The sequence below is a fragment of the Lissotriton vulgaris genome, chromosome 1_1 (genome assembly GCF_964263255.1).
Source record: "Lissotriton vulgaris chromosome 1_1, aLisVul1.2, whole genome shotgun sequence".
NCBI lineage: Eukaryota > Metazoa > Chordata > Amphibia > Caudata > Salamandridae > Lissotriton > Lissotriton vulgaris.
Window position 1 is genome coordinate 815,848,367 of NC_141685.1, and position 26,425 is coordinate 815,874,791.

Sequence of the window (26,425 nt, forward strand, 5' to 3'; positions counted from 1 at the left end):
TGATGATTACTTGATATGGAATTGAGACCGATCAGTTCTTGAAATCTTCATAAGTTATAATTGGAGTAGATATATCAGACTGGAAATAGGCAGGCTGAATAGACGGAGCATTCCTCCCCTTCGTTAACGTGCATGTTCTGCAGCCACTGCTGACAAAGCACCTCTGATCACACCCTGACCATAATATTTATCTGTTTTTGTTTTAAAAAATATAAAAAATGTGATAAAAATGTTCTCTTGATCCTAAGTTATGAAAAGGAAAATAAATGAAAACCAAAGTACTATATGTCTATGTGAATATCTTTATCTATGTTGCATCCTTATTGTAGTAAATTGGATTTATTCTAAGCTTGTAAAACAAATAGGTCAGTACAGAGGTTCTATATTCTAGTTTTTTTGTCTTCACTCCCCCTCTAGACCTAAAATTATTCTGGGAGTACCCTTGCTCAACTTTCGTGTAGCTCAGTGCTAGCCTGCCAGACCTTTCCTTATACAGGGATGGTTCTTTATGGAGCTCCATGTGACTTGTGAGCATCCTTGCTGACGTTATGGAACCCGTGCATCATCGTCATGAACTACTGAGACCAACACTTGCTAACCCGTTCCGCGAAGCACATAGGTTCATGGCAGACTTTTTACCGCCACTAAATTGCATGGAGTTGGCGTACCATGTGTGTGAGTGTCCTGCAGCTGATCTTTCTTTCCTACCTCTAATCACCACCAAAACTCATACCCTTTTCCTTTATGAAGAACAAATTCTGACTTCATGCAAATATTCATCAATAATTCTCTATACCTGTTACCCCATAAGAGCTTGAAAGTGTGTGGGGTGAGTTGAGGAAATATGGTGGGTTTCGGGCGCAGGGATGAGAGACGAGAAGAGGTCATTTGTACACGAAATAGGACTACAAAACTGGTTTTGGTGTTGGAAGAACTCAATAATAGGGGAGGATTAGGAGCTCCAATAAGATACAAGGGAGTTGGCGTTGCCTTGTACCAAGAGAAAGTTTGAAAGATGAAATGTACATGTACCAAATAAAAACTAATAAAATGTGTTAAAAAAAGAATGTTTTGTACCAAAGCATCTTGATGAATGAAACACTTTGTTTGATTGTTTTTAACCGTAATCCTGAAATAGCTATTCCTTGACTTTTGAACAGTAGAAATGATTACCCAAGATGGATTCTCTCTAACGCCTAAAGATGGGTAACTCAGTCGCCCTTCGTGATATTGTCCTCTGCTCCCAGATTTCTGCAGGGCGCATGCAATCCACTGTGCTGCTTTAGCCATATATACTTAAGGATCTCTATTTCGGTGCCCTCCACGGCCTGCGAGGAAAGACGCCCTGCCCTCTCTCATCAGACAGGAGGCTGCTCGGATTTTTGCAGAGCCCTCCATCCGTGTACACTTCTTGCTGCAAGCTTCATCCTAGATTGTTAAATGAAGGCCCTGCTGCCTCCTCGGCTGAGATCAGTCTGTGTGTGCATCCGCTGCAGAAGCTCTGTCCTCCCCTGAAACTCGGTTACAGCTGCCCGGGATTCTAAATATAGGAGCAGCAGCTCCCACCCCCTGCACAAGGACATTTCATCAGATAGATTATGTGCAGGGCAGAACAGATCACGAGTTTCCACCGCATATTTGTATTTTCCTATTTCTGAAAGGATTTGTACTGTATAATTAAATGCAATAGAGACAGCACTTTTTTTTTTAGGTCTGGTTAGTAAAAGTATAAGCTCTACAATGAGCCTCGTGTAAAATTGATAAGAAGGGGACTCCTATAATGGTCACTGCTTAACATACCAGGGAATCCCGAGCACCCCTACCTGACCATCCTCCTACACCAGACAGGTAATAAAAACATGAGCAGTGGTTGCAGTTGGGGTGGCCCCCTGTACAAAGCATGTACCTCCTGTCGTACATTGCTTAGGTCCTAATCACGTGGTACAATTGGACACTGTTTACAGTATGCAAGGTGTTCCTCAAGGCTCTATACTTGCACCCACATTGTTCAATCTCTATTTAGAACCACTGGGCAATCTCCTAAATTAATCTGGGATCCACTATCATCTCTATGCAGACGACACTCAAATCTACCTCAAGGTTGCCTCCACTCACGATGTCTCCATCCTAAGCTCTACTCTTGACTCCATTAGCAACTGAATGTCAACTCATCAACGGATTCTGAATCCCTCCAAAACTGAATTCCTCCTCTTCTCCTCCTCACTCTCTCCTCCCCCGGTTCAATCATGGATGGATTAGATTAATCTACTTAACAATAATCCCATCATTGTCGACCGCGCAAAATCCCTTGGTGTCATACTCGACAAAAAACTCAATCTAATCTCCCACATCAATTCCATTGCAAAGTCTGCTCGATACCAACTGCGCCTTCTTTGGGGAATCCGTCGCTTCTTCCCGGAGCAGGACCTTATAACCCTGGTGCAATCGCTGGTCCTCTCCAGACTGGACTACTGCAATTCTCTTCTTACTGGCCTCCCCAAATCCCACTTGTCCCCCCTTAAATCTGTTTTCCATTCAGCAGCTTGTTTCATTTATGGGGCCAAAAGAAGCGTCCACATCACACCGATGTTATCCACCCTCTGCTGGCTTCCCATCGAGGCTAGAGCTATCTACAAGACTGCCTGTATCACCCACAAAGCCTTGCACTCCTCCTCTCCTCGCTAGCTGGCGAATAAACTGAAAGTCTCTGGAGGCTCTAGACCATCACGTAATGCGGAAAATCTACTGCTTGAACCTCCCACTTTCAAGAAGGAAAGATCGATGGCCCAATCCTTTTCAGGCAACGCAGTGAGAATCTGGAACTCCCTTCCGCCTCAGCTCCGGACCACCGCCTCCTCCCAGGCCTTCAAAACGGACCTCAAAGTTCTCCTCCTCCAAAGACACCTCCAAAAGTAATTTCACGTCCTCTCTATTATCTGAAGGAAGACTTCCCTTTACTGAAAATTCTATGCTCCATGACTATGGAACTGCCTTCCCAGTGTGTTCTTGTGGTTGGAGTGTTTGCCATTTATTGCAGTATTATCCTTATACCTGTGTTTGGTACTCTTTTGTAACATGCACACACAACTTTTCTCTTGTAACTCACTGTTTGCTACCTCTCAAAATGTGTTTGCCTTTGATACTTGCACAATTGCCACCATTGCCTATGTAACGTTTGTTCTTGTGCCCGAGTGTCTAGCATATATTGCAGTATTATACCTCTAATTGTACTTTGCTTTCTCTTGTAACCTGCACACTTGTCACTTTCTCCTCCTGTGCACTGTTTGCAACCTCATGTATTTTGTTTGCTCACAATTGTCACTTTTACCTCCTGTAACTTAACGTCGGCTTTTGTAATCTGTTTACGTGTAATTTTCTCCTCATGTATCCGTTTTGTTCCTATTGTGAAGCGCTCTGACGCCTTCGGCTAAAGTCCGCGCTATATAAAAACGCATCAATAAATAAATAAAAATATGCCTGCATGTGTTTAAAGAGTACCTGATAAACAGGGATACTGCAAACAGTGAACTGCATGCATGTCTGGCTACAATAAGCATATAATACAAATATGGGGTTCGTGTTTGTGTTTGGAGTTGAACAAATTGCATAGCTTTTGCTTTCTGTGTCTGGATTACAGATGATGCAGTATTTACAGTAAGCCTGCTTGCCTGTCTTTATTTAGCCTGTGATGCTGATACTGCAGTATATACAGTTCCTGCATCTACTTGGAGAACACCAAGCCACCTCATTCAAATAGTGTTCTTTACCATCACATGTGTGTGTGCGTGACTACATGCAGCACCAGTATCTATGTACACTTTGCCGACGATACCAGGACACGAAACAATAGTGCATTTTCTGCAATTTGTGTTTCTGCTTATGAGTTGTGTGAGTAGTTCTGTGTTTACAATCAGTAGGTTTCTTAACAGAAAAGGAGCATGTTGTGTTAGTACTTTTGTGTAGTGCATTCTTCCCATTTGTATGTGCCTAAATTGAGTTTCAAATCTGGACGTCCTAGTCAGTTCTGGGATTCTCTTTGATCAGAGTTCCTATGATCTATTGACACTGTGTTTGGTTGAGCAAGATGGCGATGAGATCAAAAATAAAAAAGGGGATTTATGTTAACATTTCTGTAGCAGAAAGTCCTCAAAATTGGGAGAATAAGGACGTTAGCTTCAAGCTTGGTAGTGAATTTGGAAAAGTAATCTAAGAGCAGAATAATATTAGGCTGTAGATTTTTAGACTTTGGGATAGAATGAATAATGCCCTTCGGGGTTCAATTCTGATGCATTGTGGAAGTATGACGAAAACATCAATGCATACGTTCTTGAACAATCCATTTGTCCAAAGTTTAAAGTTGTATTAATGACACTACAAATTGTATTAAAAAGATGTATTGTATCCTCTGGACGAAGAGAGCACTTTGTTTACTATACTCTTGCACAGTTATAACCTGGTAATCCCTCTGACAAATGCTACTGTTTTAATAAAGCATGATGTATGGATGCCTGCAGTCAAAAATACAAATGAATCCTTCATTACTGGCACTGCTTTTACAATTGCTATTCCATTAGAATTTTGATTTTGAGACCCTTATTCCAGTGATTCAAGGCACTGGTAAGGGTTCAAGCATAATGGTTTCTTATGCCAATCTTGTTGTGTGGCATTTAGAGCTCTGAGTGAATTTTCCCGATTCATGCCCTTATATAGGTACAATTCACATTGCCCTTATATAGGCATAGAAATAAATCCCTTATTTAGGCATAGCCCATGCAGACCAAATAAAGGCATGGCTACTTCCACCCGTACCAAACGTCACAACGATTTCTTGGGAAATCGGCTTAAGCAGTTAAGGAACTTCCCCTTGATTGAATATTGATTTGACCAAGAACTCATGTTCTTTGCAAAGAACAACTATTCCCTAGGGGTTCTTTCCTGACGTTATTATGCCTGACTTTACACGTCAATCTATGTAATTCCTAAACACCTTCAAGGTATAAATATACCTTCACTTGCTATGGCAAACTACGGTGGTTCGGAGCTGTTCGACTATCTACTAGCCCAACACAGCTCGCCACAGCAAGTGCCAAAGGAAGCTGACCCTCCAGCTGATGCACTGATCAAGAGGCTGCCTTTCTCTCCCTGAGAAACTAGCTCCAGTGTTTCCAAGCTCCCCTTGCGGGGTGTTGGGAAATCGAGTCCTGAGACAGAGATACCAGACCTCCTTCATTCTAAACCAAGATATGGAGCCGATTAGAACTTAGAGAAACCTTTGGTAGATTCTAGGCAAAAACAACTAAACCTAAGCTACCTTTACTTACTTCTTCCCGCATACTAGACTTAAATGTAAATGTCATGGTACTTATAGAGCGCACTGTCACCAGACGGTCACCTTGCAGTGTCGCCTATTCGGCTTCCTGGCGCTGATACTCATACCGCTGTGGAACCCCTCCTGGCTTTCCCTGTGAAGTGTCCACTCCTGGGCACCCCCAGGGTGAAGCCAGGCATCCTTAGCGCTGTTGGGGCCGGTGTGGAGGCAAAGCAAGCTATTGCCCAGAGTTGCAGCGTGGGGCCCGTGATTAGAATAGGCACTGAGGCGAGAATTAACAGGTCCGAGGAAATTGAGCCCGAGACCCCGCCGAGGCGGGAATCGAACCCTGGTCCCTGGCCAGAACTCTGCATCAGGGTCTGCCGCTCTAACCATTGAGCCACACTCCCCCACTTAGGTTAGGTACATTGGGGTAGGCGTATTTAGAAGCACCAGTTGAGTATTTTAGTCAATGGTATTTATGTATGTATTTTTATATGGCTTAGAAACCATACAATGCTTTTACAGTATTATTTTATAATACTATTCCCGCTGTACGCATTATACTTTGCAGTCTGCTTAACGATTGTAGCAGTTCACTTCTCTTTCATGAGAAAGAAGACTGTTCAATAAACCTTTTTATTGAAAACGCCCGTCTATTTCTCTGCAAACTGTTGAAACGAAGCATGCACGATTGTGAGTGAAATACTTATCTATTGTTTCCCCGACTCTAGAGATATATTTCTTATTCTTGGGAAACAAAGTTGACATGTTTATGCGGTTGTCAGAAACAAATCCCTTCTTGTTAATTCGAGAAAGTTTCTAGTGACCTCTGAGCTAGCTGGCACTCATTATTAAGTTTAGTATATTCGATAGAGACCTAGTCAACCTCAGTCCTACGTCTAATCTATAGGATCTATTATTCCAATGCGCAGAGGCTATTGAGAATATAGGAACTACACTACAATCTGTGTATTTGGGACTGAGCAGAGCCCCATCTTATAAAAGATATTTGATTTGTGAGGCACATTCCAAAGTTTTTGTACATTTTTTTTGTGTCTCTTATCTGGCAGGGACGAGAGTATCAGTCAGTCAATCAGGATTTATGTAGCGCAGCTCCGTCACCCGTGAGGGTCTAGAGGCGCTGTGGGTTCCTGCTGATGGATCACGCTGCCTGTTCCTATTGGTTGAACACTCAGGACTTGAGGACCTTCCTAAACTGTTGGAGCGACGGGTCTGCTCTGAGGAGTTTGGTGAGTTTGGAGGTAGGGCTCAGGTGGCCACCATTCGTTGTTCTATAGAGTGTGCTTGCCTTTCCCGCAGATGAGAACTTCTGTCTTGTCTGTGCTGAGTTTGAGACAGTTGTTCTTTCAGATAGCCACATCCTTCATGCTTCTTTGGAATCTGTCTTTGATGTTTGTTGGTTCATTTGTCAGGAAGGGGATGAGTTCAGTGTTGTTGACGTAGGAGATGATGTTGAGTCCGGGGCTCCTGACGATGTTGGACAGGGGTGTCATGTATTCATTGAAGAGGGTTGAGCTGATGGATGAGCCTTGAGGTACATCTCGAGTGATGATCTTATAGAGCGAGGAGTAGGGTGGGAGAATAATCTTGTCTGGTTAGCTGGATGTTGATAGCTTTCTCAATTACCTTTTTCTGGGAAGGGGAGCAGGGAGATGGGTCGGTAGTTCTGGAGTTCTCATGGGTGCGGGGATGATTTCTTAAACAACGGCTTCACTCACGTCTGCATGTTTCCGTTTCTGAGGCAGTGGGCCATGGTGATCAAGCAGTTGAGGACCATGGTGATTTCTTTGCTAATGGGTTGATTGCCGAGGTTGAAAGTGTTGTAGGGGCAGAGGTCGCTGGAGCTCCGGAGTGGATGGATCTCATGATAGATGCCATTTAGTTGTCGGTGAGGGTATTCCACAAGGTGAGCTGGTGTGGGTGGGTGTTGGCCGGTGTGTGGGGTTTGATGTAGTTCTCGGTGGGGGAGAGGGTTGAGGTGTGAAGTTTTAGTAGATGGTGTTCATTTTTTAGCTAAAAGTCTGAGAAGGTGCGCAGAAGAATTGCGAGGGTGTAATGGTGTTTTCAGTTGCCATGGGGTTGGTGAACTCCTTGACTATGTTGAACTGTTTCTTGCTGGTGTTGGAGCGGTCATTGATGCGGGTGGCTAGGGGGTCTCCTTGGTGTTTTTCAGGAGGTGGTGGTAACAGTGTATGGAGTCTTAACTGTTTTCGGTCCTCGAGGGTGCTACTGGCGGGCCATATTCTTTCCTTTTGCATTTGTAGACTACATTATATCCATGTATCGCCCTGTTGAGCTCATATTTTACAGTTGGAGCTTTATTGACTTTTTAGATAGGACTTTAAAAATGGCAAGTTTATAACAAACATATGCAGTCTGTCTGAACAGAAGAATGTGTGAACTTTTACTACTAGCATCTGCTTTTCTATTTTAAAGCTGGAATTCCCATGTTTTCAATTTTGGGGGTGAGATGCATAAATTCTGAGAAGAGAACATTTTAAAAACGTGGTATTTGTGGAAAGGATATTTTAAGAAAGAAGGTGTAACAGAAATTAGGTGTTGAGCATTGAAGGAAATGCATTTTCCTAGGATAGAAACAAATGTATTTTGGTTGCTGTTTATATTACAGGATTTCTGTTAAATTTTATTGTTGATGTATTTTGTCTACTTGCCCTGCATGACGTAAGCAAACCTTTAACTTGTAGGTCCTCACAAAAAAAAATGAAAATCAAATATTTAACAGCCACCAAAAAGTTTTATGTCAAATTTATTAGAATTAGTGCAGTAATTTTAGGCATTCCAAGCAGAATAACATTTTGCCACTGGAAAGCTCCCTATCCTCTAAGAGGAAGGCTATTTTTCAGGCCTTTCCCAGTTTGTTGCTCGATGAGGTGTGAAAAAGATATGAAATGTCTCCCAGGAGGGAACAATAGACCTGCATGGGTAGAGAGGACTCCTCTGACCTCCACAGAATATACAAGGTGGGACCTGTGAGCATCCTCTAGACTCTACAATGTCAAATCCTGCTCACAGGTCTACTACTTTTTTGGGGGTGGGGACATAAAAGGAAAATACATTTTTTTGGGTATCCACTCTCTGGGTGCAGAAGGGCCCTGCTTTTGTTCTAGCAGACTTTTGCCTCGGAGTTTCTTGCGGGTGTAGCACCTGCTTCAAACTGGATTTCAGTGTTACATGTGGGAGGGCACTGGGATTATTATAGTACAATCCCCACATATCCCCTCCGACCTCCGGTTTAGCATGGCCGACGACTTTTGCAATCTTGAAAATGCCCTGACATATTTCATTTTTGGTCAGTTTGCAGTAAGAAAAAATGGGGCCTACTGAAAAAGTGGATTGGGTTAACCCCAGGAACTTTTACCCTATTGATTAGGGAGGGACCAAGAGTCATCCCACCCACTAGCTTGTGCCAAGCATAAATGTGGCATCGCAGAACACTTTCTGTACTTGCAGAAGCTCAGCAGAAGACTTAATCTGCGGTTCGTGACCTGAGAAGGGGCCCTGAAGGACTGGACCTGCTTCCTATTGTACCCTGACCAAAGATGTCCACTCCACGTGTCAATTGGCTGACCTCCGAAGTGTCTCCTATGTGGCTACAGGAAGACAACAAGCTGCAAGAGGCATTTTCCCAGAAGTATCTAGCTGACCAGTGCGACTGGACCCTGATGTTGACCTCGGCCCTGCAACCTGTGAATTTCTAGTTGCCTCCTCTGAGGTCCTGGGTCTCTTACTAGGTGTAATCCTGTGGTGGATTGGGGTTTAAAACACTAAATCAGAAGGTAAAATCTTTAAGCAGGACAGACTTGGTTGCTTTATCCAACCCGTGCCCTAACGTGTTCAGCCTCAAATTGCGCCTAGGTCCTGGTCTATCTGACCATTGATTAACATTTCCGACGCATCTGTGACATGTAGAGTCTCCATGTGGTTTCTGGATATGGACTCATACACACCAGTATTTGGGGCCGATATTCAAGAGACCATTTGGTGTCTATATTTTGCACGTGATTGATTGTTCCCAAGTGACATTAATTACCGTTTGTCCCCTCTTGCGTCAGGTTACTCCACTTTATGTCCTGAGGAAGACACTGTTAAATAACCTGTTCGGGTAGAAAAGTCAACTTGTACATCTTAACTATATTTGCACTTAAGTGCCTGGAACTTGTGAAAGAGTTTTAGTCTCGTATTCCTTGGTAGGGTTGTTTACCCTCTAATTTATGTCCAGTTGGTTGAGTTAGTCTTCTTTTGTTATGCGTACCGGATGTTTTTTCACACATTTTTGACCTTGTCACTATCACTGCATTGTCACTAGTAGCACCTTCTCATGCTATGGAATTGCCCCCCTATTCATGCAAAGCGTTGAATAATTAAATTGTAAAAATGTGTTTATACATCACTTGTTGACTCAGCAGATTGATTTTTTTTAAATTCCTGCCAGTATATTGATGTTTTTTTAATTAATTACCATTGGAAAATTGTTATATTTCTTTCCTTTATTGCCCTAGTTCCCCCCTGTGTTTTTTTTGTTACATTGACGGACATTGGCACTGTGTGGTTTTTGGTGCCATAGTTACTAAAACTTTAGCAAACCATATCTCTTCTTCCACTTATTAGTTTTTTTATCATTTTGTTTAACACATTTTACTCTTTTGGGCATGGTAGTTTTATTGTTTTGCATTTTTACTTTTTTACTGTTCTGACACTGTTTCGGTGCTCCAGCTACAGGATTTGTTTCACCCAAGCGACCCCCAACTACGCCATGTTTCATTATAGCTTAATTTCACAGAATTTTATATAAAAAAAGCTAACACAAAATTCTGGAGAGTACACAAATTGCTCTGGTTTAATTGACATTTCACTCTGGCCAAATTATAAAACTCGAGCATTGATTTACATCGTATGAGGAGTTCGAGGACTGTTTCTGTGCAATGGAATTTTTTCTTTTGTGTGTGTGTCAAGATTTGGCACAAGAATTTTACTTTAGCATGTTGCATCAATGGAAAGAATCAGGACCAGATAGAGAGGGACTGAATTGTGCTGTTCATTATTTATTGCATTACTCTTTGTACTTGGTTTTATTTTTAGGTTAAGCCTGGGCAGCGCATGTGCTGCTCTGCGAGGCATGCTGTATTGAGGTATGGCATAGAAGCTCTGGCCATTTCCCACCCATCTTTTCAATTGGCTCCTGTTACTGTCCTTTAAAAATCGTTGATTTTCAATAGTAGTCCCTCCTTGGTACCGCCTTTTCTGCATTTGAAACCTCCTATAATGACGGGACTTTTTACTTGTGGTGTGCTTTATCTAGTCAGTGAACACTATTTACTTTAATGATCTTCCCTGTTCCACCCACAACGTTGCAGCACGCCACCTGCTTTTTATATTTTTATTAGTCATATATTTTTTAAATTTCCAGCGCAGTGCGCTTTAACTATAGCAGCCGCACTTATTTCATTTACGGCGCACTCTGTTTTCTCTTTAGCGGCCGCCCTTATCTATTTAATTTACAGCGGGGGCCACTTACACTTTCGAGGCCACACTATTTATTTATTTAATTTACAGCGTGTCCGCTTTCATTTTAGCGGCCGCTCAACAAAAGCTTTATTTAATTATTTATATACTCTGTGTAAAGTGCCCCATACGCGCTTTCACTTTAATGTTGTTAGCGCCCCTTTAGATGCTGCTCACTGTAACCTGAATATGGCGAGCATCATCTAAAGAAAGGGGCGTGGCCACCATTAAAGTGGTCTCGCATTTGCGCGAGTTTGAGCTATTAACATTAGAAATTACAATGCCTTTTATATACGTGTTGCTTTGAAAAACACATAAATGAAGGCATTATCATTAATAATGCGAATAGCTTAAAATCTCGCAATTGCGAGACCTAATGCATTGAAAATGCTTTATTGTATAGTGTTTCCTGATGTAATTAACGACTTATAATTTTTTGTGATTGGTTTCCAATAGTTTAGGATGATTAAAATTATTTAAGTTGCTCTTTCACCTCTTTTATCCCTTTTGACAAAGATCTTATTTCCTTTTGTTACTGCATTAATTACTTGTGCTGTTTTGATGACGTTGTTGGATGTTGCAATGTTTGTCATGTTTGATTTTTGGCAGTGCTTTAACAAAGCGCTTTGATTGGCTTCACGTGTTGCTAAATGCATCGCTTGATAAATTACATTGCTTTCTTCTGACAAAATGTCCCTAAGGATGCCATGTAGGGCTTAGGAGTATTGGAGCTGTGCAAGTTTCCTCCAGCGCTGCTGGTTTGTGCTTGTTCTTGGGCATGGGGCTTCTGGTTTGAGCAGCACAGATTGAATAAAAACTTGTAGCATTTCAGCAGTAGACAGTTTTGTGATTCCAGCAAAGCTCTCTTGAATCCGCCACCTTCCTGGCCGCCTGCCTAGAGCTGCTCGCCTGCTGCAGATGTCGGTGGCTTTGCTGTCTCTCCCTTGTGGCTCCAAATGGAGAACAGAGGTCGTTTGGAAAGTTATGGTCACATGATTGCTATTTTATCATCTTTAGCCTTTTGTATTCTTAGCCTGGGCTTTACAGGAAATCCAGCATCGACTGCATTGTGCATGAGGCCTATTTTTATCTAGAGGTCGGTGTGACTTCACGCCCCGGGTACCAGGCAGCGGCTTCAGTTTCCTGAATGAGATCCAGAGCGATGGAGAGTAATGGCCGCCGCTTTCTTCTCCGCACCAAGTGCCTTGGACATACGCGCCTTTAAGCTGCGGGGAACAGTGTGGGCCTGGGGGCATTGCATAGCTGTCTGGGAAAGGTTATTGTTCCGAATGCAGTGTTGGAAAATTGTATGTTTCTGCCCCTTAGGCTGCCCTCCTGCTCTCTCTCTGTGATGAGTAGTGTGCTTGCGGCATGGATTAAGTAGCACCCAGCTTCAGTATGTGTCTTGAAGTCGGTCCTCTCCTGAAGCATGGCAGTAGACCCGTCCCCGTGAGAGCATGATGCCAGGGATGGGTGCCCGTAGTCTGACTTGGGGTGAACAAGGATGCTGAAGATGGTTGAGATGCTTCACAGTGAACTCTTGAGCACTAGCCAAGTGCACGCTGTGTAATCATTGCCCGCTTTCAACGCGCGTTAAGCCCGCCGTTTGTGTGACACCGAACGTGAGTGCAGGTGACACTGACAGTGGTCGCAACCCACAATGCAGAAAATCCTGAGCATGACCTTCGCTTGCTCTGCAGACAACCTTAAAAGTTATCCTAGCTCTGTGTTTGGACAAGACAAGTTTCATCTTAATTCCCAGTTCAGAAGGCTCTGAGTGTAAGCATAAGAATAGCTAACAATGCACAATATAAAGGACCCTGCACTTCAGATCAGCACTCGGGACGGAAGATCCTGAGCACAAACATAACTCGTATGGAAGACCCAAGCATGAGCCTAGCGTGCAGGTCAGAAAGCCCAGCACCCAAGCGTACCTTGTAGGATAGGAGATCATGAGCACACACTTAACTCCTAGAGTATGGGTGCCCACTGGCAAAAGCCCGTTTTGCAGCATGGACAACTCCGCATGAGCGTAGCTTACAGGTTGAATGACCCTGGCATGCAGTGTGCGTGGGAGGCTTGCATTGTGACAGGCCTTGAGCATGGCCATAGCTCATGGTAGAGGCAACTGAGTATGATCGCAGCTCGCAGTACAGAAATCCTTGACCACAAGCCCAGCTCATAGAGACCGACCGTTTGATGTATATACAGCTCTATAATTTGCTTTCGCACCCTCAAAAAGAGGACCACAGGATCCTTTTCACAACTGATTCGTGTAGGATTTGTTTTCAGTTCGTTCCTGATTAATGTAAGGGTTGTTACGTGTTTTCCACCCGTCTTCTGCTGTGGTCTCTACGTGCTCTTTGAACTGGCCCCTTTCCTTTTGTAAAGATGGGGTTTCCAAGGTTGTCCAAGACACCTTCTCTGCCTTGGTTTGAGTGGCTTTGCATCTTCCCACATGAATATCCGCTTTCCCCAGTCTTTTGTGTTTTATTATGGCCTGCAGATGACACCAGCTAACTGCTCACTGTGAGAGATGCTCTGGAGTTTGGGGCACGGTTCAGTGCATGGTCTGTCTCAAACATGGAGGCAGGTCCTATTCTGTTCGCCAAATATCTTCTTTGCCGGTGGCCCTCTTGGAACGGGTTGACAGCGTTTTTTGGTGCACTATTGCCATATGTTTCCATGGTATTGCCATATTGTGTTTAGAGGGAATGTGGCTGCCATCTTGGAAGTATCCTAAATATGTCAAGATAGCTGCCCAGTGGTGTTGGCTTTTCTACTGCGTGCTCTGTAATTATTAAAGCATTGGCAACGCCAATACTGGCAGTGGGAAAGGGTTGGCATGAGGAGCAGAGCGAGAGGGAGGCGTGCGAGGGGAGAGGGGCAGGGAGCCGAAGCAGTGCTCTGGATCAGCAGCAGCATACCGGAAGGAGCGAACAAGACAAAGGCAGTGCGGGGGAGACTAGGTACTGGAGCAGGACATGGTCTTCCATCAAGTGCTGATGCTCCTCACAGAAACATGCAAACGCGAAAAATTCTTCCCTGACGTCATCTGTGGAAGGACACACGAGAAAGAAAAATAATGGGTGAAATCTAAATGTTCCAGGGCTGGGGAAAAAACAATGGTAGGAAAGTCATCAAATCAAGAGAAGTTTAATACAATAGACAAGAAAGACTTCCAACCATTAGCAGGGGGCAACCCCAAAGCCCATGTTCATCATGTATCTTAAACTTTGGTTAAAGCGCTGCCTATGAGGCAGCTAAAATGTCTGTTGCTAGAACGCAAAATAAATGCCTACTTTGCTTGCCTGGTACATGACTTACTGAGGGATCGTTGTGGAGGGAATGTGCATTAGCGCTTTTCATACGGTGGATGCCTTGAACATTTAGCGAATACAACATGGAATCAACCGAGCAGCAACGGAATCCTTGCCCGCCTGGCAGCAGTGCCAAGCAACAGGAAACATCACAAATATTCACCACAAAAGTGAGAGGATTCTCTGCCCAAGAGCAGTGGTGAGACATCAGGAGGTTCAGGATCTCTGGACGACTGAGACACCTTGGTAAATGTTGAATTACTAGGTAGACACATCTGGCTGAGGTGACAGTCTGTAGTGGAAATGTGGCAGGTTAAGTGAAGAGACAGTGGGAGAGTAAAAGGCATAAGGACAAGAGTTTGGGAAAAGGGCAGTTGAGGCTACGGACCTCAGCAAGATTTCAGGCAGGTTTCAGACTTAGCTTTGTAGCCGGAGAGAGCGATGTTTCCCTCTTGGAATGCACCAGGCAGATAAGATAAAGGCCTGAACAGCCTCCTTGAGTGACAGAGGGCAGCACGCGGTGTGCCAGATAAATGCACATTGGGCTCACCCGGGAGTGACAGATGAAATATTGATCTATACAACTTAAGCACAATTTAACAGCACATGTACGGTTCTGCATGTTGTATCAAAGTTCAGTTCCTTTATTGTCCTTCTTTCTTTACACCAACTAGCTGACACACGCTTGGCCTGGCAGCACCACCAAGTCCATCTCAGGGCTTGGCAATCAAAATTCTCGTTGATCTCAAACACAGAACCCCAATATTTAACAGAGAGTTAGGTCCCCCAAGTAAGGATCTCTGTATCTAGTGTTGTGACTTCAGTGTTAACAAGCATTTGCAATGCAATAGGTCTCGCATTTACGCGAGTTTAAGCTATTGGTATTGTAAATGACAATGCTTTTTATTTATGTTTTAAAAACGGAAAGAAAAAAAGGCATTGTCATTCACAATGTCAATAGCTCAAACTCGCGTAAACGCAAGACCTATTGCATTTGAAATGCTTGTTTTAAAAAAGCTCCCTCCATCACCACCCCCTTTTGTACCGCTTTTGGCCGCCATAAGTGTGGCAGGGTATGCTCAGACATGAGTCCCTTGCTCACTTTGCCACTGGATTCAAGCAAGCCGGGCTGAAGACGGCTGGAATGCAAGAAACCGGTCCTCGGAAGCTTGTTTCCGGTCCAGGGAAGACATGGCTTGGCAGTTCGGGCTGGACTGTTCCCATGAGGCACAGGGTCAGACTGATTTGCATATAGCCATGTCTGAACTGGGGTGGCAGAGTGGGCTAAAGAACGGTGATGGATTAAACCCAGATCTTTTGACTGGGTGTGACTGTTTGATTGATTCAGATGCTCCGTCCATCACCACCCCGTTTTGTACCACTTTTGGCCGCCATAAGTGTGGCAGGGTATGCTCAGACATGAGTCCCTTGCTCACTTTGCCACTGGATTCAAGCAAGCCGGGCTGAAGACTGTTGGAATGACAGAAACCGGTCCTCGGAAGCTTGTTTCCGGTCTAGGGAAGACATGGCTTGGCAGTTCGGGCTGGACTGTTCTCATGAAGCACAGGGTCAGACTGATTTGCATATAGCCATGTCTGAACTGGAGTGGCAGAGTGGGCTAAAGAACGGTGATGGATTAAACCCAGATCTTTTGACTGGGTGTGAGTGTTTGATTGATTCAGATGCTCCGTCCATCACCACCCCCTTTTGTACTGTTTTAAAAAAACTGACATATCAAACTGATTCTAATATCTTTTAGCAACAAATATCTAACAGCGTAATGATGTTTAATATTGCACTAGAGATTCTATTTTATACTGTGTGCTTGTAAACATGCTCTCTCTTTAATATGAAAGAGATACACTCCAAGGATTTAAGTGATTTCTATTATTTATTTTATTTTTTAGCTTTATAGAGCGCAAACCAGACCCGTGAGGGTATCGGAGCACTTTACAGGATTGACAGGTGTTAAAAACAGTCTTAGACGGGTGTGTACAATTGGGATAAGAACAGGTAAATGCATTATACAAGGAAAGAAATAATAGACAGTAACATATCCCGGATACAGTTTGCATCAAAACAGGTAGATATATTATACGAGAAAACAAGCTGTCTCAATTCCCGGGTAGGATGCCCAGAAGTGCCGGGTAGGTATCATCCGGAAGAACCATTGGTAATGCCGTAATAGAAGGAGAAACAAAATCGATAAGGAATAAAGTACCTTGCCGAACATGAGGATATTGCAAGTCACCCCGGAGTTTCATAACCTTATATAGGAACGCGTCCTTCCAACTTGCACCTCCATATGGTCATCAGCAGCCGCGGCTCTGCTAAGGCAGAGGAGCACCGCCCCACTGCTCTTTGAGCAGTGGAAAAAGGAAAAATAAAATGATAACAACACTATGTTATAATCATTTTATTTTTCCGTTGTCAGGCAGGTTTACGGGGCAGACTTTGCTGTTGTCACAGCCAGAAAGGGAGCCGGGAGTGGTTGACAGTGCTTTAAGTAGAATGAAAAAACCTAGGGGGTCTCTCAAAAGGGCATGGCCAAAGTAATTAAGAGGACTTAAAAAAAGGTAGCTAAAAATCAGTGCTTCTCATAGTGTGCCACCCGACTGGTATATTGCTGCTTCTGTCATTACATCCAGATTCATAAAACAAGTAACATTACACCTACAACAAGTCAGGGTTATTGGCTTTGTCAGTGGTTGTTAGCTGTGTAAGATGAATAAGCACACAACTATGGCTTCATAGTATAACATATTGAAAATGCTTGTTTTGAAGTGATGAGACTGTGAAAGAACTAGAACGAGTTTCTTTAAAGTTACCTCAATGGCAGTGAAGGGTGTTACTGCTGCAGAGTTAAGAATTTTGTTTTCACTCTGAGGGCAAAAATGGAGACACCGATAGAGGCCTGTCTCAGCACCTCCTTTCTAGAACTGCTGATTGCTGAGCACCGGCAGGACCTGGCCCAGTCAAAGCCTGGTGGTTGGGGCACTTAAGTGCGCATGACGGTCATGCGCACTTTGCATCTTCCCCACCCAGGTTGCATTACACAGCCTGTTGAGAAACATGCACAGGCTCCCACTAACTGTCTGATCGCCGAACAACAGTGCTCACCAATCATAGCGCTGCTTTGCAGCATTGTGATTGGCTTGGGTAGCCTGTGTGTGCTTCAGGCTTCAAGCAGGAACAGAAGAGGGCGGAGACAAGGCGGCGGCCGGCAGCAAAGGGAGTAACTTTTGTATTTTTTTTTCTATCCTCCCTGCCTTGCCCGTGCTACTTGGTGGCAGCCGCCACTGAGGGTCCTAGAACTCCTCAGTGACTTGCAATATCCTTATAATACATTGCAGGAGTACTTTATCCCATATGTACGGTACAATGAGGCGTACATTATCCCTCATACCACAAAATTAGCTGAATTTTTTGCAGTAGGATTAAAAAGGGTACCCAGTACAGTCAGAAGATTCTTCAAGCTAAATATAAATTGTAACTTAAACCAGCTGACATCAATGAACATCATTCAACTCGAGCAATCTCCAGTAAGCTGAAATTTCCTTCATAGCAGTTCATCACATATCCAAAAGCCAAATTACTACCAACCAGATCGAGCAGAAATGATAAGCAATAAATCCAGTGGATATTTCACCAGGAATGTTAATCTGTTTGTACTTGCGATACAGTATGTGTACGGCCGGGTATAGCCTCAAGCTTTCCAGTCAGAAATTGTAATATATTTGCAAAAAAGCAAAAGTCAAATCTTTTCAGGCATCCCTTATGTTAACAAAAATCTAATGTGTCGAAGCTCTGGTGAAAAAACACATTATTCGTGCCCGAATGAAACCCACTTATCACACAAGATGGCACATGTTTCATGCTGATTTACTACTGTGTGAAAGCAGAAGGGGAAAGCCTAGGCCTCGGGACCCCCGATCTGAATAAAGGCCTTCATTTTCTGCGCATTAACATCTGCTTGGAAATGCTGACGTGCAATACAGCGCAGCACGGCTTTTTGTAATGTCACAGATTGCAGAGAGGAGACGCCATGCACATCTGTGCCTGTCCGTGCGCGCACATGGTTTGTCTCCTTTCCACACCAAACCGACAACAATAGTCTCGCCAAGGCACAGCAACGCATGCCCTGTGTTCGCTAGGCGAGACCTAAAAAGGCCATAGTGTGGGCCCGATTTCTAGAGTGTCACTGATCCATCACGCTATTGGTTACCGCTTCTTGGAGAAACGTGTTGTGTGACTTGCCATTACAAAGAGGAGGCATTCTGGCCTGAGGCCCTAACAGCAGTCATTTCAGAGAGAGCCTCCCTTTTACCTCAGATGTCCTCAGCTGCCAGACGCCTTGGTGATAGGAAGCCATTGAGAATGTGAAGAAAAGGCTACATCAATACCACATGGCCCTCTGATGCGTCAGGCTAGCCAACCACTAACCAGTACAGTGGCCATTTCAAGAAACTACAGTCTTCAGTCATTTATTCCCAAAGACTTGTAGCAGGAGTGGCTATGTTTAAAGGAGCAAGTTCAAAACAAAGTAAATGTAAAGAGTATTCTGCAGCAGCACAACTCTTTAAAACAGCACAGTTATCAGAATTTAAACCAAAAAACAGTTTGGAATCTTCACACTACGCAATCCGCAGCATATACTCCAAAAAATGAACGACCCAAAAAATCATTTCTAAATCAAAATCAAACATTAATACACAGAAAGCGAGCGTAGCAACGAAAGGTATGAATGCTCTTGTTAAGCGAGACCTGCTGAAAATGCATGTGCAACATAATTGACAGCCTTTCTGTGTTCACACAATTGTGTAACAAATCTGTGAAGTGTTTTCTCTTTCACCAAATAGATAATGTATGGTATGTCTCTCAGGCAAAGACACCTTTTCAGCATTTTTATAACCATCAGACTCAAGTTCATGGTGTCAACTTTATATTCGTTTCTACAAACGTTGTGGCAATGGAGAAGCTATTTTCTTGCCAATGAATATAGATATGCCTTTTATATATTCTTTTAGGCAGTCCCCTCTTTTCTGCCCTCCCTTGCCTTTACACTGCCAGTCCCTCTACACCCTCCGTATTTTGTAATATCGGAAACAATCTGCTCACAATTGGAATTACATGACGTGTAATATTGAGGTCCTGAGGCTTGCTATGAATGGGCCCGCCTCAATCTCTGCACATTTATTTATCTCCAGGAATTAGCAGGTTATTCTAACCAGGCGTATTGGAATTGATATCTACTCAATTTATAGTTTACATTTGGAAATGTTTTTTGACATTGTGCTTTGTTAAAATCATAAACGTGTTGTTAACTTGGGGTTTGCTTTCTTTTTCTCTTACATTTTTATAGGAGGGGGTTACATTTTGTTCAGTTTGGTTTTCAAGTTTGAATATTGAAACCTACTAATGGGTTAAGCTTAAGTTTGTACGGCAAATTGAACTATAAGCTATCAAAACTTTTTCTCAAGGCTCTGAAATGGCTGCTCTGGCCTAAACTCGGTGCTGCCGACACTTACTGGCCGGGCACCCTGACATTGAGAAAGAACCAGGTGACACACACAGGCAGCGTGGGCATTGGAGTGTCTGGTGCGCCTGTTGGTGATGACAGAGCTTGAACCGATGAGTACTCCATCAGCAATGTTGGTTTAGTTCTTCCTCAGCCATCCACACCTAAAAGGTGCAAGATGGCGGCGGCTTGTGCCGTAATGTGCTGGTGACCATCTCCCATGTGTGGCAATTGTTAGTCTTTGGAGATAGAGCAGTAATAAGCGCTTTATCCTGAGGATGATGTGGTGGCCCACAGAAGGCGATCTTGGCCTGTTTGGGACCAGAGCAGAGTGCTGAGGCAGATAGGGTTGATCTCCTCTGTCCAATCCTATTACAGCCCAAGGATATTTGAATCCCTCTTGGCATGCCTAATGGTGGTGTGTGAGTAAAATAGTGGGTCACGGTAAGCCAGAGAGGTGAGCATGAGAACAAGATTCACTGGCATCAGGATTGGATAAAGTGATGCAGATGCATGAGGGATCGTCTTTGAAAGGCTTACATGGAGATAATTGTTCCTAAACAGACTACATGAGAAAATTACTTTGCTGGAAAATAAATTGAGTTGAAGTCACTCAGAAGATGGAAACAAAAATGGCATCTGTGGTGGAGTTGTGACCAAGCAAATAGACACTAATAAAAGGGCGTGGAGTGCCATAGAGTGGAATGGTTTGGAGTGGAGTGGCAGAGAGTGTTGTGTATTGGAGTGGCATAGAGTAGTATGGTGTCGAGTGCAGTGGCATGAATTAGATATAATAGAGATAGTGCACAGTAGAGAGTAGAGTAGTGTAGAGTGGTGCAGAGTAGAAAATGGTGCTATGGAAAGATGCAGAGTGGCTTAAAGTGCAGTAGCGTAGAGTGCATTGGTATAGACTGATCTAGAGCAGAGAGGCGTAAAGTGCAGTGTTGCAGTGTAGAATGTCAAAGTGCATTGGTGTAGAGTAGCTGCATTGAGTACAGAGGTGCAGAGTAGAGTGCATTAGCATAGAGTGCAGTAGCGCTGTGGCAGAGTAAAGTGCAGTGGCATGGAGTAGGTTGTTTCAGAGTAGTGTGGAGTAGGATAGGTTAGAACGCTGTGATGTAGCGCGTAATGGCGTAGAGTGCAGTGATGCCGAGTAGATTTTACATGGAGTACATTGCATTGGCATAGAGTTCAGTGTTGTAGAGTGTCATAGAGTGGACTTGTGCATAATAGATTAAGTGGCAAAGAGTGTAGTGTATTGGCATAGAGTGGAATGGTGCAGATTGGAGTGGAATGCAGTGATGTAAAGTGGATTGGAGCAGAGTAGAGTGCAGTGCCGTTGACTGGTGCAGAGTAGAGTGTGGTAAAGTGGAGTATGCATGGTGTGGTAGAGCACTGCACTTACAGACAACACATTTTCAATCGAATGACCATTACATTTGCACAGACATACAGTTTTACTATTAAAGCTATACAGCGCTCAAACGATAATGTGTGGAAATGGCATCACCTAGTGTAATGATTTGTCTTTATAATAAAAAAATATTGTTTTCAAAACACATCGGAATTAACAAAGTGTGCATCGTTTGGGCGTTCCTAATTCTGAAATACTTGCATAGTTCATTAAATGTTCTTGTGTTATAGAAAATAACCCTTTCCCACCCCCAGTATCCAGCAAGATTGTCATATAAATCCTCTCACTTTGAGGTCAGGGAAAGGGAAAAAAACACCAAACTCACTTTCTCACTTGGAAGACAGAGCCTGCCCTTTGACCTCTGTCGTTAAATGCACAGCAAGCGAGACAAGATAAGATCACGATTTACAGACCTGTTTACAGAAAAGAGGAATGTTTGAAGGGTAGTTGGTGTGAAAAGGCTTTGCTTCTTGGAAGGGACGAACTCCCGCTGGATAGCCTAAAACAAATAAAGCTAGCAAGTAGAAAATCAGAAAATGTGAGTTGCAAACCACAAAGTCAATGGTAAGCAATGGGCAGAATGCATTCCCAGGGAAGCTTTCCAAATATCCCCATGTTGTCCGCAAACAAGACAGTTGTGCTGTGTGGTAGGCTTCAACCTAAAAAAGCCAGTGGGTTTAACACAGTAGACTCTTCCCTCCTAACCTACTGGCAGAGTTAACCAGCATTCGCAATCCAATAGGTCTCGCATTTACACGAGTTTAAGCTATGGACATTGTAAATGGCAATGCCTTTCATTTTTGTTTTAAAAACGATTTTTTTTTTAAAAGGCATTGTTATTTGCAATGTCAATAACTCAAAGTCAAGTAAATGCGTGACCTATTGCATTGCAAATGCGTGTTGTTTACTTGCAAACGTTGTTGTTTAAACTTATTCAGTGTTTGCCTGTAGGTAAAATGGACTGGCGTCGATAAACGATGTGGTGAACTGCGCTATATAAAACTTCAAAATAAAAATAAATTAAGGAGGGCTAATTTGTGTACCGTCTTCCTACAGCCCTGGGTGGGACTGACTCGCTCCCGTCAACGGCTCTCACGAAGGCCCGCTTCACCCTAGTACTTAAAAGTTCTCCCATGATACGGAGACACTGTGAGCCTGCTGCAGGACACTTGTCCGCTTTGGTAGGGGCAGAACTGTGTTGCCCCTCGGTGCCAGACTCAGTCAATAAATGCCATCAATAAGATAAATAAATAATGGCCACGTTTAGCCAAGCTCAGCTTGTAGTCACAAGTACTGTACTTTTAGTTTAGGGAATTGCGGTTTTGGGTTTCCCTTTGGAAGTGTATTCAAGTCCCAGAGGGCACTCAGAGGAAACACTGCTTTGTGCCGTGTCCAGCCTCTATTGTAAATGCAAGACCACAAGTAACAGCATGCAAAGGGGATACTTTTTGCACCGGACACACAGCAGTGTGCAGTTTCTGTAACTAGGGAATCATTTAATTATTCTTTATCAAAGTCGAATGCCACCGCCTCATGCAGCTTGAGCTTTATCGGTTAGTGTTCCCAACACACCATACAGCACCTTCCCCACACATACCACCCCTCTCCCTTCCAGTAATCACCACAGCCAACACACCCCAAACACCTCCTTTGTAGTACAAATTGGAGCCTCTGGAGGGGTCTTTCTGCTTCGCTCCCTCGCACTCAGCCAGGCCTATCCCTTTAATATTCAAGGGTCCAGATACTGCAGGAAGGAGCAAGCAGGGCCGATGCAGACCCCCTAGGCAGGGTTTGTGAAAGAAACCAAATGATGACCTCTCCTGGTTCACATGCAAACCCTCCCCGCGTAGAATTTTGAGCATTCCTGGCCATGGAATCCGAGGCCACTCAACATAAAAGGGGGCTTGTTGACTATTCAGTAGAATGAGCAACGCTGACCCTCTTAAAACACCAAGTAATTGTATAATGTTTTTATTGCACTGGTTAGAGGAAAGTACCTCGGCGTGCTTTCGACAAAGATGTACAAATCTGCAACAAAACTGCTTCCGAGCCAGGGAAGGACAGTACAGAAGAATGGAGCACCTCCTTGGGTTCCCACAGCAAAACACTACAAAATCTGTTTATAGCTGGAAACAGTGTGCTCAGCCCGGCATACTACCGACGTCGATAGAATAGGTACCATTTCTTCGGTGAAAATAAACATTTGTTACATGGCGCCAGAAAAACCCCTGAGTGTGCTTAAGCTTTACAGATACAATTTATTTACACAAGAAAGGATATTGTGGCAAAGGACAGAACAAAATACAGAAAATAAAACAAGAAAATAAAAAGACAGTGAGATCAAAAAGAGAAAGGAAGCAAAATAAAGACGTGCAACCAGACAATGAAAGCAAAAGAGAAACGTCAAGAAAGGCATAAAATGAGTAATTAAAACAAGAATACCAAGCGCTCGCCATTCCCGCTGTTTAGTTTTGCATCGCACTTTCACTCTAAAGTGAAAGCGAGATGCAAAAATAAACATGCGGCACCATGTCTCCTTTTTTGTCTGGCCCATCCGGACTGAATCGCATGGCTTGTTTACATAACATGCCTCCTTGGGAGAAGAAACTGCTTCACGACAGCCGTGAAGCAGGCATTCCAGTCCGGATGAGCCGGACAAAAAAGTGAAAAGGAGGCACCCCAGAAAGCTTATTTCCAATGGCAGGCCACTGTTTAGCATAAATGTTGACACCAGCCAATGGAAATAAGGGGCGGGGCTTCAAGCCCTTTTCTAAAACTCCTCATTAGCAATAAATCTCGCCGAGCGAGCTACGCATGTGCGTAGCGGCGCTAGGCGAGACCTAAAAAAGGATTTCATATTATTAGCCGAGCCATGTTAACTACCTGGAAATTATGAAAGGCTAACTTTGCTTTACTGCCTGCACATTATACATACTTCGAAGTAGGGACTCCACCTACTTACTATGTAGCATACTACATGACTGTCGTAAGGCTAATGTCTTGTGAGACTCCTACGTCCATTTCTGTCTTTTTAGCCAATGATAAAATGCACTCTGAGATTTGGAGTTTCTCCTGTAGAAGTAGAAAAGGTGTTAAAAATGCAGGCTGCAAACAGGCTGCAAAGTGCTGAATGGCTAATAGGTCAGAAGTGGCCGGATACAACCATCCTAGGTTCCTTAGCAGCAATGTAAATAGCATAGAATGGTTAACTACATTTCTATTGAACCCCATACTTTCTAGCCCTCTGCTTTTTGGTAGAATTCCCTTTTCTTCTAAAATTCATTCATCCATGCGGTGGCTCCGTCAGAGCACACGAAGACTGCAGTTCCCAGAAAGCATTAAGATGTAAAGCGAAAGTTTAACACCAAAACCGTAGTGTCTCTGCCGACATTTAGCAAGGCGAAATCGTAAAGTACTTCAAAAGAGGATAAACATGCCCACTTCTTAGATGCAACAGTGTCAAATGAAAGGTAACAATCATTGCATTATTGCTTTTACAGAATACATTTTTGAAACTCATCGTGCACGATCAGGAAACCTCAAAGTTCAGGTAAAAAGACGCAAAACGCAGGAACAATCTAATGGAAGTTTATCACAGAGGAAGCGTTTTAAACAAGCACCACTGTCAAACAAGCATTTACAATGCAATGGTCTTGTCTTTGTGTTAGAGCTATTGGCATTGCTCATGACATTTTTGTTTTTAAAACAAATAAATAAATGGCATTGTCATTTACAATGCCAATAGCTTAATCTCTCGCAAATGCGAGACCTATTGCATTTGCACACAGAGGCACACGCACCCACACACACCCAGAGCCACACCCACACACATAGAGCCACAGAGCCACACACACACACAGAGCCACACACACACAGACAGAGCCAAACAGAGCCACTCATACAGAGCCACACACTCACAGAGACACACACAGCCACACACACAGACAGAGCCACACACACACACAGAGCCACACACAGACACACAGAGCTCAACATACACACACACAGAGCCCAACACACACACACACACAGAGCCCAACACACACACACACAGAGCCCAACACACACAAAGTCACACACACACCCCCACTAAAACCGCTAGCACGTGTTTTAATAACATCAAATGGACCCCTGCTTTGAAATATCCCTTTCAGGTCTTAGGGCAGCTTAGATGCACCTTTTGGTTAGCACAAAGAAGAGGGGTGCCGTCCGGATACTGGCTGAACACATATGCACGGCGCAAAGGTTACTCGGCCCCCTCATCACTCTTCCGGACTGGACCTAGAAATGACACCCACCAGGCACTGTGAATTCAGAACTCAGCTGTAATATGTATTACTGTTGAGTGGCTTACGTCATTCCTTTATTAGAAGCGGGGCACATCAGATGTCCACTGTATCAGGAAATTTGAGACTGGCTTTTAGACAGGGATGGCAGGCTCCCAGGTACACTCTGATTATGCAATGTGTTGTGCGGAGCGTACAAAAAAACACTCTCCCAATACACCTTCCGTGCGGTATTCCACCCTGGACGCGAAGCCCTGCTCTGGCCTGTTACTACTTAGGTTGCCAAGTTTTGAAATTCAGATGGGCAGCACGGCCGTCAGAGCAAGAGGCTGGTTATGGTACGGGGCCAGTAGTATTTATCTCTGGGATAGCCACCGCGCTCGCAGCCGCCACCCCACTCTGCCCAGGCAGTGCCAGGGCCTCTGAGCTCGCATTGCACATACTGCTGAACGAAGGCCACAGGCAGGCGAGAGTCCTAAAAAGTAACTAACGTTACAAGCGACGGAAAGTGCCGTTCTACTGTGGACAAGAGTGATTACCCATATGGGCAGGGATGGGGTGAGCAAAACAGCAGTACTGGGCAGGAAGAAATTACTTCAAAGTGCTGTGAGGTAGTGCGGGTGTGAAAGCGTTAACGTCGACAGGGGACGTAGTGTAGCATACCTCTCGTGCTCGGGGTTTTCATTCCTGTCTAGCACCTGCCGTAAATGCATTGTTTGCCCTATAGAAATGGATGCAAACATGACGAGAGCACATTATTTGGCTTCCCTTCTGGGTGAAAATTACTTTGCATGGCATGTATTGACACCATTTTTAGACGAGGAGCCCAGCAGCCTGCCTGGCTCTTTTCCTCGGCACCGGGGCGTTACGGCTTGGCCCTGAATATGCTAACTGTGTGGCTGCAGCCACCTGCGCCTCTGCCAGCTCGCCTGCTCCCAGTGGTACCTAACTCAGGACCGCGGCAGGCTTGCAGGTCACCCCAGGCAGCGCGTCCTCTGGGGGGAAACCATACCTGGAGCGCTGCCCCCTCCC

At 44.0% G+C, this 26,425-nt stretch overlaps 1 protein-coding gene across 3 annotated transcripts in view; it reads left to right on the plus strand.

The window, feature by feature from the left end:
* Positions 1-26,425, plus strand: part of C1_1H1orf21 (chromosome 1_1 C1orf21 homolog) — a 404,852-nt gene that overhangs the window by 374,245 nt on the left and 4,182 nt on the right. Inside the window, exon 6 of one of the 3 annotated variants that reach the window (XR_015308474.1) lies at positions 6,382-6,561. The exons of the other annotated variants lie outside the window; for them this stretch is intronic. The gene's annotated coding sequence lies outside the window, so the exon portion shown is untranslated. The remainder of the gene's footprint in view (positions 1-6,381; positions 6,562-26,425) is intronic. 3 annotated transcript variants of the gene reach the window in all.